Source organism: Saccopteryx bilineata, chromosome 10, assembly GCF_036850765.1.
Source record: "Saccopteryx bilineata isolate mSacBil1 chromosome 10, mSacBil1_pri_phased_curated, whole genome shotgun sequence".
In the NCBI taxonomy this organism is placed as follows: Eukaryota; Metazoa; Chordata; class Mammalia; order Chiroptera; family Emballonuridae; genus Saccopteryx; species Saccopteryx bilineata.
This window is the reverse complement of record NC_089499.1, coordinates 61,478,411-61,488,420: the sequence shown is the minus strand read 5'-3', so window position 1 is coordinate 61,488,420 and position 10,010 is coordinate 61,478,411. Positions and strand designations below refer to the sequence as shown.

General features: G+C 42.6%; 1 non-coding gene across 1 annotated transcript; it reads right to left on the bottom strand.

Moving 5' to 3' along the window:
* Positions 1 to 606: 606 nt before the first annotated feature.
* On the bottom strand, positions 607 to 855 carry LOC136314831 (small Cajal body-specific RNA 13). Its single transcript, XR_010727409.1, has one exon. It is a non-coding gene; the product is annotated as a small Cajal body-specific RNA 13 (non-coding RNA).
* Between the last annotated feature and the right edge of the window lie 9,155 nt (positions 856 to 10,010).

The window sequence follows — 10,010 nt, the reverse complement described above, 5'->3', positions numbered from 1 at the left end:
GCATCTTTTCATATATCTGTTGGCCATTTGTCTTTCTTCCTGTGAGAAGTGTCTATTCATATCCTCTTCCCATTTTTTTATTGGATTGTTTGTTTGTTTGTTGTTGAGTTTTATGAGTTCTTTGTATATTTTGGATATTAGGCCCTTATCTGAGCTGTTGTTTGAAAATATCATTTCCCATTTAGTTGGCTTTCTGTTTATTTTGTTATCAGTTTCCCTTGCTGAGCAAAAACTTCTTAGTCTGATGTAGTCCCATTCATTAATTTTTGCCTTCACTTCTCTTGCCATTGGAGTCAAATTCATAAAATGCTCTTTAAAACCCAGGTCCATGAGTTGAGTACCTATGTCTTCTTCTATATACTTAATTACACATGCCATTTTAACAACCAGTTTGCCAAACTCAACAAAAAAATAGGTATCAGTTCTCCTCAACTGGTGTAAACCAGTGCGAACCAGCTGAATGCCACCATTGCAACAGCACCTGCAAGGGTGTGTCCTCCTGTGTAATCCCCAGAAGATTTAAATTCCAGAACAAGTCTGATAGACTTGCCTTGAGATAAATGATCACAATCAGATGGCTTTCTGAATATGTAAATTTATTTTAAAGTTTATAGCAGTAGTTAGTGTCCAACAGAAACCATTCCATCTGTTTTAAACAATATCTTGACTTCAAAACTTCTCTTACTGTTGGTGGATAGATAATGACATGAGACAGTCATTACCACCCTGGTAACAGTGCCCAGGAAATATCAGAGGAAAATTGCACATGGAATGGCTGGCTCTTGAGCAATCATGTCTCAGCTTCTTCTTGAGTATGCTTTTTCTGCGAGTCTAGTGTGCTCTGGGGCACTGAATATGTAATTTTAATCACCTCATTTGTTCTTAGTAGACATGGTGGGACCTGAAGAAGAATGGCTTTAGGAAAATAATCTAGTGAGTTTTTTTCCTTTTTTCTTTCTTCACTGAGTACATTATACATCTGCTATGTGCCGGGTGCTCATTAGGAGAAAGAGATAGACTCAATAAAGAGCAAAACCAGGCTGGGGCTCTGTTTCCCTGGAGAGTAGGACTGAGGGTAGGCCTGAGATGACCTGAAAATGATTCACTGTTCACTTGACCCGGAAATCCAGACACAGGCTCTGCTTCCCTGGAGGGTAGGACTGTGGTTTGCAATTGTATAATCATTTAACTTAATGATTATACAATTGCAAACCAAAAAAATTCTCTGAAGGAAATGAATGCCTCTAGGAGAGAGTACAACAAAGGAGTCTGGTCTGACTTGGGAGAAGAGGAAAAATTTTCTACAGAAAGAGAATCCAGAACTGGGACCTGAGAGATTAATGAAGAGCATGGCTAAGAGGCAGTGTGTACAAATGTCCTGTGGCTGGAGGGAACCTGTGTCATACCCTAATAGCAACTCATCCTGAAAATGGGACTTTTCTCTCAGCATCTGGCAAGTTTGACATAAGCAGAGGTTTAGAGATGATGCCACCTGTTCCTATTTGTGATATCAGTGCACCTCAATTAATGAAAGAAAAATTTAAATGTGGGTTAATGAGGTTGCCTACTTTTCAGAGGACACAAACGATTATTTTTTTTTATATTTTAGTGACACATACTTAGAGGTTGAATATAAATTTTTCAGTAAAAAGTAAGTCAAGTTTTGAGTTGTTTTCTATGGTAAATATTAAAGATTATGTTATATAACTCACAATAAGGAAAAAAAGAACAAGCATTTTATTTTAGCTCTTCCCACAAGCAGCCTAATGATTTGCTATTCACTTGACCCCAATACCCCCACAAAATCATGCAAATCAGGAGGTTCAAATCTTCATGTTCACTTTAAGAACACTTGTGATACTGCCTAGATCATCAAGGGTATACATATCCAAAGAGCCACCAACTATCTGAAGGATGTCACTTTACAGAAGCAACGTGTGCCATTCAGTCATTACAGTGGTGGAGTTGGTACACATGCCCAGGCCAAAAATTGCGTCTGAATGTGGGATCAGTGATTCAAAAAGAGTGATTGTGTGTTTACTGCACATGCTTAAAAGTGCAGAGTTTAGATGTGGATTCTCTAGACATTGAATACTTCCAGGTGAACACAGCTCCCAAGATGTGGTGTGAAACTTACAGAGCTCATAAGCAGATTAACCCTTACATGAGCTCTCCCTGACACACTGAGATGATCCTTACTTAAAAAGAGCAGATTGTTCCTAAACCAGAAGAAGTTGCACAGAAGAAAAAGATATCCCAGGCCTGACCTGTGGTGGTGCAGTGGATAAAGCATTGACCTGGAATGCTGAGGTTGCCAGTTCAAAACCCTGGGCTTGCCTGGTTAAGGCACATATGGGAGTTGATGCTTCCTGATTCTCTCCCATCTCTCTCTCTCTCTCTTTCTCACTCTTTCTCTCTCTCTCTCCTCTTTAAAATGAATAAACTTATGACCCAGGAATAAAGTCAGTATAAAATAAATGCAAATAAAAGTAAACAAAGATAGACCCTGGCCGGTTGACTCAGGGGTAGAGCGTCAGCCGGTGTATGGATGTCCCAGGTTCAATTCCCAGCCAGGGCACATAGAAGTGCCCTTCTGCTTCTCCACCCTTCCCCCTCTCTTTTCTCTATCTCTCTCTTCCCCTCCCACAGCCAAGGCTCCATTGGAACAAAGTTGGCCCTGGCACTGAGGATGGCTCCATGGCCTCCACCTCAGGCACTAGAATTGGTCCAGTTGCAATGGAGGAATGGCCCAGATGGGCAGAGCATCGTCCCCTAGTGGGCTTGCTGGGTGGATCCCAGTTGGGTGCATGCGGGAGCCTGTCTCTCTACCTCCTGCTTCTCACTTCAGAAAAAAAAAAAAAAAGGAAAAAAGAAAGAACTTTATTTTAAACAAGTTGTTCTCTGCAGAGAATAATGATATAAAATTTGCACAAACTGTAAGAGCCAAGGTGTAGATGTTTTTATTCTGAGCCTGTAATTATTAATTATATATGATACCTTAAAACTTGTCTAATAAGTAGAATTAAATGTTTATCATAGAAATATCATAGAATGCAAGATGGCCACAGAGTAGGCTGACACTCCAACTCCTACTTCCCAGAAGCACAATGAGTGAAAGACAAACTTTGGACTAAACTAAGAGGATTCTACAGCCAAGGACCACCAAAGAACCCACACCGAGTCTGGTAGGAAAGGTGGAGACGCAGGAAAGGCTGCCCCGGTCCCAGGAGCGAGTGGCACCCGGGAGGGACTTTCGTGATGAGGAAGGCTATCCAGCGAGTTGTAGGTCCCTATCCCCAAAACCAGAATCCCAGCCTAGAGCCCTGGAGCCTGGAAGGGGCTTACAGACTATATATGGCTGAGAAAAAAGCCTAGATACAGTTTGAGAGAAGGAGGCAGGACTCTCAGATCCAGGCTCCGTATTAAAAGAACTGCACAGAGAGCCTCCCTCACAACCATTTTCCCGGAGCTCCAGGACACCCTAACCCCTGGGCTGAGTCACTCCCCAAATTTAAAGTGAACATTTTTTCTGGGAAAGCATCAACAACAGCAAAGAAAAGAAAGTGCCCCGTCTACCAGAGGCTCACCTACCCTAGCTAGAACAAAGGCGCTTAGAGCCAGGAGCCATGTTAGGGACACAGATAGGGAGTGCAGAGGGCTAAGCTACACCACCCTCCGCCCTGCTGAGTGCTCACCCCGGCAGGCAGGCCAGAGGCAGCGGCGCGGCTGCGGAAGTTCGAGCGAGCATGCACAAGCTGGCCCGCAAAACCGGGAGCAGCCCCTGCCGCTGGGGGAAGTCCCGGCTCACACACAGTCCTATTCACTGAGTAGGCATGCCCTTGGTTGGAGTAGAGGCCCGAGCGTTGGAGGGGGGGTATGCGCGGGTGTGCACACGAGCCCACCAGCGGGGCTGCTGCGGCTGGGATCCGGGTTGGCGTGCCATCGGTGGTGATCTTAGCAGGTGTGTATAGCCCCTGCATGGTGGATACCGAAGTCTGAGCCGATGTGCAGACCTCCGGAGACAAGGGAACCCAGGAAGTGGTCCGAAAGTATGCATGGCCCCACCCATGGGGGTGAGGGCAGAGGCAGACACCCAAGCCCGTGAGCAGAGGTGCCCGCAGTGCACACCGGCTCTCAGGGGCAGTGGAGACTAGGGTGGGCACAGAAGCAGTACAAATGGGCACGTGAGCATGTGCGAGCCAGATCAGGGCAGCAGCGGTCACGAAGGCGGGCTGACTCCAGCAGCTCCTGAGTCCCAAAGCCCTGGACAGCAACAGAGGCTGTGGCCTGATAGACCACACAATAGGAGCACAGGGGCCACACCCACTTGACCCCTGAGACTACACCCTATTGAGTGCTACCATACCTAATCACTGAATTACACTACTGAGCCCAACAAGTAGCCAGCAATGAGGCAACAGAAAGAAGATTTTAGGGGAACTTGAACTTCTAAAGGAACTGCTCCCAGGCCAAGAGTAGGTAAAAGAAAGCCTAGGAGTGCAGCTGATATTTACAACAACACTTTGACCCAGCAGAGGCAGCCACAAGACCTGGATAACCTGTAGCTCCCAAAAGGTGGGTAAGAACCAGTCATAGGCCTGACCAGGCAGTGGCGCAGTGGATAGAGCATCAAAGTGGAATGCGGAAGTCCTAGGTTCGAGACCACGAGATTGCCAGCTTGAGCGTGGGCTCATCTGGTTTGAGCAAGGCTCACCAGCTTGGACCCAAGGTCGCTGGCTCAAGCAAAGGGTTATGCGGTCTGCTGAAGGCCCGCGGTCAAGGCACATAAGAGAAAGCAATCAATGAACAACTAAGGTGTCGCAATAAAAAACTAATGATTGATGCTTCTCATCTCTCTCTGCTCCCGTCTTTCTGTCCTTAACTATCCCTCTCTCTGCCTCTCTATCTGTCTCCGTAAAAAAACAACAACAAAAAAATAAAACCATTCATAGCCAGTGACTCTCACTGATCTGTGCCAGGCCATGGCCAGGGAAGTCCAGGACAACACAAACAAAATGAGAAGACAGAAAAGTGCAATCCAAATGAATCAACAAGAAAACCCCCCAGAAAATGAACTAAGTGACATGGAAATAAGCAAATTACCAGATGTAGAATTTAAAATAATGATTATTGGAATGCTGAAAGATCTTAGAACAACAGTGGATTGACACAGTGAGCACATAAATAAAGAGATAAGCATCAGAAAGGACATTGAAATAATGAAGAAGAACCAGTCAGAAATGACAAATACAATATCAGAAATGAAGACTACACTAGAAGCAATTACAAGCAGGCTGGATGAAGCAAATTATTGAATCAACGATTTAGAAGCCAAGATAAACAAAAACACGGAAGTAGAGCAGCAAAAAGAAAAGAGACTGAAAAAAATCTGAAGAAACTCTGCGAGAGCTCTGTGACAACATGAGAGAAACAACATCCACATCATACGGGTTCCTGAAGAAGAAGAGAAAGAACAAGGGATAGAGACCTTGTTCAATCAAATCATAGCTGAAAACTTCCCTAAATTAATTCAGGAAAAAATCACACAACTTCAAGAAGCACAGAGAATTCCATTAAAGAGAAATCCAAAGAAATCCACACAAAGACATATCATAATTAAAATACCAAAGCTAAGAGATAAAGAGAATATATTAAAAGTTACTAGAGAAAAAAAGGTGATCACCTACAAAGGAGCCCCCCATAAGGATGACATCTGACTTCTCAACAGAAACACTTGAGGCCAGAAGGGAATGGCAAGAAATATTCAAAGTAATGCAGAACAAGAGCCTACAACCAAGACTACTTTATCCAGCAAGGCTATATTTAAAATTGAAGGAAAAGCCCTGGCCGGTTGGCTCAGTGGTAGAGCATGGGCCTGGCGTGCGGGAGTCCCAGGTTCAATCCCCGGCCAGGGCACACAGGAGAAGCGCCCATCTGCTTCTCCACCCCTTCCCCTCTTCTGCCTCTCTGTCTCTCTCTTCCTCTCCCACAGCCAAGGCTCTATTGGAGCAAAGTTAGCCTGGGCGCTGAGGATGGCTCTGTGGCCTCTGAGTCAGGCACTAGAATGGCTCTGGTTGCAACAGAGCGACGCCCCAGATGGGCAGAGCATTGCCCCGGTGGGTGTGCCGGGTGAATGCCAGTCCGACGTATGCAGGAGTCTGTCTGACTGCTTCCCCGTTTCCAACTTCAGAAAAATACAAAAAATAAAAAATAAAAATTAAAGGAGAAATAAAAAGCTTCCCAGACAAAAAAAAAAACAACCTCAAGGAATTCATTACAACCAAACCAATGCTGCAAGAAATATTAAGGGGCCTGTTGTAAACAGATCAAAGGGGGAAAAGAATATAGTAAAAGAGGAACACAGTTTTAAAGAATAAAATGGCAATAAACAACTACATATCAATAATAACCTTAAATGTAAATGGATTAAATGATCCAATCAAAAGACATAGGGTTGCTGCATGGATAAGAAAACAGGACCCATACATATGCTGTCTACAAGAGACACCTCAAAACAAAAGATTCACATAGACTAAAGGTAAAAGGATGGAAAAAGATATTTTATGCAAATGGAAAGGAAAAAAAAGCTGGGGTAGCAATACTTATATCACACAAAATGGACTTTAAAACAAAGGCTATACTAAGAGATAAAGAAGGTCACTACATAATGAAAAAAGGGAGCAATACAACAGGAAGATATAACCATTATAAATATCTACGCACCTAATATAGGAGCACCCAAATATATAAAGCAGACTTTGATGTATATAAAGAGTGAGATCAACAGCAATACTATAATAGTAGGGGATTTCAATACCCCCCTAACATCACTAGATAGATTGGGCATGGCCAACATACGGCCCGTGGGCTGGAATCGGCCTGCATAATGAATTTATACGGCCTACGATTAAATTTTTAATATTTTCTGCTACTTTTAAATTTCAGCTACTCAGAAGCAGAAGTATCTTTATTATTAGAAATAGAGATATTTAAGAAGATAGTGATATGCGGAAAAGAATTCCAAGTGTGACTAATCTAAGGTTAACTTCCAATAACACTGGGGAACAAAATTTTTGTTGCATCCACAAAAACACTTGTTCTTATCTCATTCGAGTTTGCTGATCTCAAATCTGACATTAATTTTTCTCTATAAGCTACACTTTTTTTTTTTGCAATTCACGACTTTATGTTTTCATCTTATGGTAAAATTTTCAACATTTAGTTTAACATAATGAAGTAGGATGTCTTCTTGGGCACCATCTTTGCGAAAATATAATAATTTATATAATGCAGTAAATACACTAATACACTAAAAGATATGATTGCATCAGAATTTGTCTATAATTTTGAAATAGAACATATTAAAACATTTATTTTAATAATAAAATTTGCACAAAACTTATTTAAATTCTATTCAGGCAAAAATTTGCATTTGTAGCTCTTGTGTTTGTGTACTTGTTGAGGACAATCTCGTTTGATACTCCAGCAGTAGTCTGCTCATCACTAACAGCTTTAAGATTTTTAGGAAACTTATCAAGGTGACTGTTCAGGAAGTGAATCTTAACTTTTATGTTACATACAATGTCGCAAAAAGCCAACAACATCCTTTGAACCAAAAGTTCATAGTTTTCGGCTTTTTTGTTGCCAAGGAGGTTCTTTGTAACTGCCACAAAAGACTGCCATGCTGCTTTCTCCTCCTTATTCATCTTTCTGGAAAATTCTTTGTCACGTATGAGGGTTGGAATTTGAGGTGCATCGAATATACCTGCTTTTATCTTCTTGAAAGACAAGGCAAGAAAAGAAGAAGTAATAATTTGAAAGCATTCATTTTCTCTATTCAAAGCCTGAACAAACTGCTTCATTAAGCCAAGTTTGATGTGAAGTGGGGGAAGAATGATCCTGTCTCAATTAACAGGTTCATTCACAATATTTTGCATTCCTACCTCCAGAGCTTCACGTTTTGGCCACTCCTTCTGTGTCCAGTGTTTCTCCTGAGCTCGGCTGTCACACAAACACAAAAAGCAATGATACTTCGTGAAACCGCTCTGTTGTCCTTGCAGGAAATTTATCATTTTAAGATCCACACAAATGATCCAGTTATGCTCCTCATACTTCAGAAAGTCAAGGAAAATTTTTATGTCATTATAATGTCTCAGATAAATTGAATAACTAATTGGAACCACTGCATAAACATTACCGTTGTGTAGGAAAACACATTTCAGACTCCGTTTAGAGCTGTTAAGAAATAGCTGCCATTCTGTTGCACTGTAAGTGGTAACACCTAGCTGGCTGAGAAGACTACTGATATCATGACAGTAAACAAAGTGTTTGTCTTCAGAAAAAAAGTCCACAAATATTTGTTCACGTTTCCTGAAATGGGATACTTTAGCTGACCGATGAAGTACATTCTTTTTTTTTTAATTTTTTTATTTTTTTATATGTAAATAATTTTTTATTTTAATGGGGTGACATCAATAAATCAGGGTACATATATTCAAAGAAAACATCTCTGGGTTATCTTGTTATTCAGTTCTGCTGCATACCCATCACCAAAAGGGAGATTGTCCTCCGTCACCCTCTATCCAGTTTTTTTTTGTACCCCTCCTCCTTCCCTTCCCCTTCTCCCTCCTTCCCTCCCCCCACCCCCAGTTACCAACACACTCCTGTCCATGTCTCTTAGTCTCACTTTTATGTCCCACCACTGTATGGAATCCTGCAGTTCTTGTTTTTTTCTGATTCGCTTATTTCACTCTGCATAATGTTATCAAGATTCCACCATTCTGCTGTAAGTGATCCGATATCATCATTTCTTCTAGCTGAATAGTATACCATGGTGTATATGTACCCCATCTTCTTTATCCAGTCTTCTATTTTTTTTAAAAGTGATTAAAAGCCTTTAAGCAAACTCTTGGCCAATACAGCAAGAATCCATAAAAGAGTAGTGTCCTTAACATGTTCACCAAGTCCAAGTTGGCCCCATCACCATGCCAAATCCCTGAGAAATGCAACCCAACCACAGTTCAGTCTGTTAGGAGCTGTCACAGGGGGCAGGAGTCCAGGAAAAGTCCACACAGGAAAAGTCCGCATGGCGCTGGAATTGTTGTCACCATTCTATACTTTGCAGCTCATGTCCAAGTCCCAATGACAGCTGCTTCTAGCTGGTAATGATTCAGGTAGACTGGAAAAGCCATTTGCAGCATGCGTGGATATGGGGCTTCTGTTCTCCTCTGCCTGGAGAGTTGAGACCAGGTTGATTTTCCCTGGAGCTCTGCAACTGTGGCATGGTAAAGAGAACCTTGGGATACTCTAAGCTGGGTGGCAAAGGTAAATTCATAATACAAGTTGGCAAAAGGGGGAAGGAGGGCTCTACATTAGGAGTAGGTCCCAGCCTGAAATATGAGTGGGGCATTGAGGTAGGAGGGATAAAGGAAACACTATATACTAAGCAAAGCAGCAGAAAATAGGACTATCAACACCCACAACAGAGATCTTTGAGGGAAGAATAAAAAACCTGACTATTCAGGCAAAACATAGTTAAGTGGCCCTTGTGCAAATGAGATCAGTTTACCTGCTTCTTGGAAGAAATACCCTAGGCTTGTCCACAGTGTCAAATGGGGTCAACGGCCCTGGGCACCTTCAGCCTTCAGTGGCAAACCCCAGCTTTCTGGGCAAGGTTAGGTCATAGGTGGCTGGAGCAGGGATGGAAGAGACTGGACCCTCCCTTAGAGAAGTGAGGGGGAAGCCTACCTTCCAGTGTCCCTGTTTCCTCACAGCAGAGGCATGTAAGCCTGGCAGGCCTTAGCTCAATGACCTTCCTTTCCACTATTATAGCAGGACCCAGATGGCATCCTATGAGACCCCTTTGGGGCATTGGAGCCTTTAAGGGTGTATCCTAAAAGCTGGTAGTTCCCCTGATCTCTATTGGGCTTTTTCTGCCTCTAAGTATCTTAAAAGCCATGCTCAGAAGATCTCGCTGAGGGGTTTGAGGATCCCCATCCGCCTATATAAAT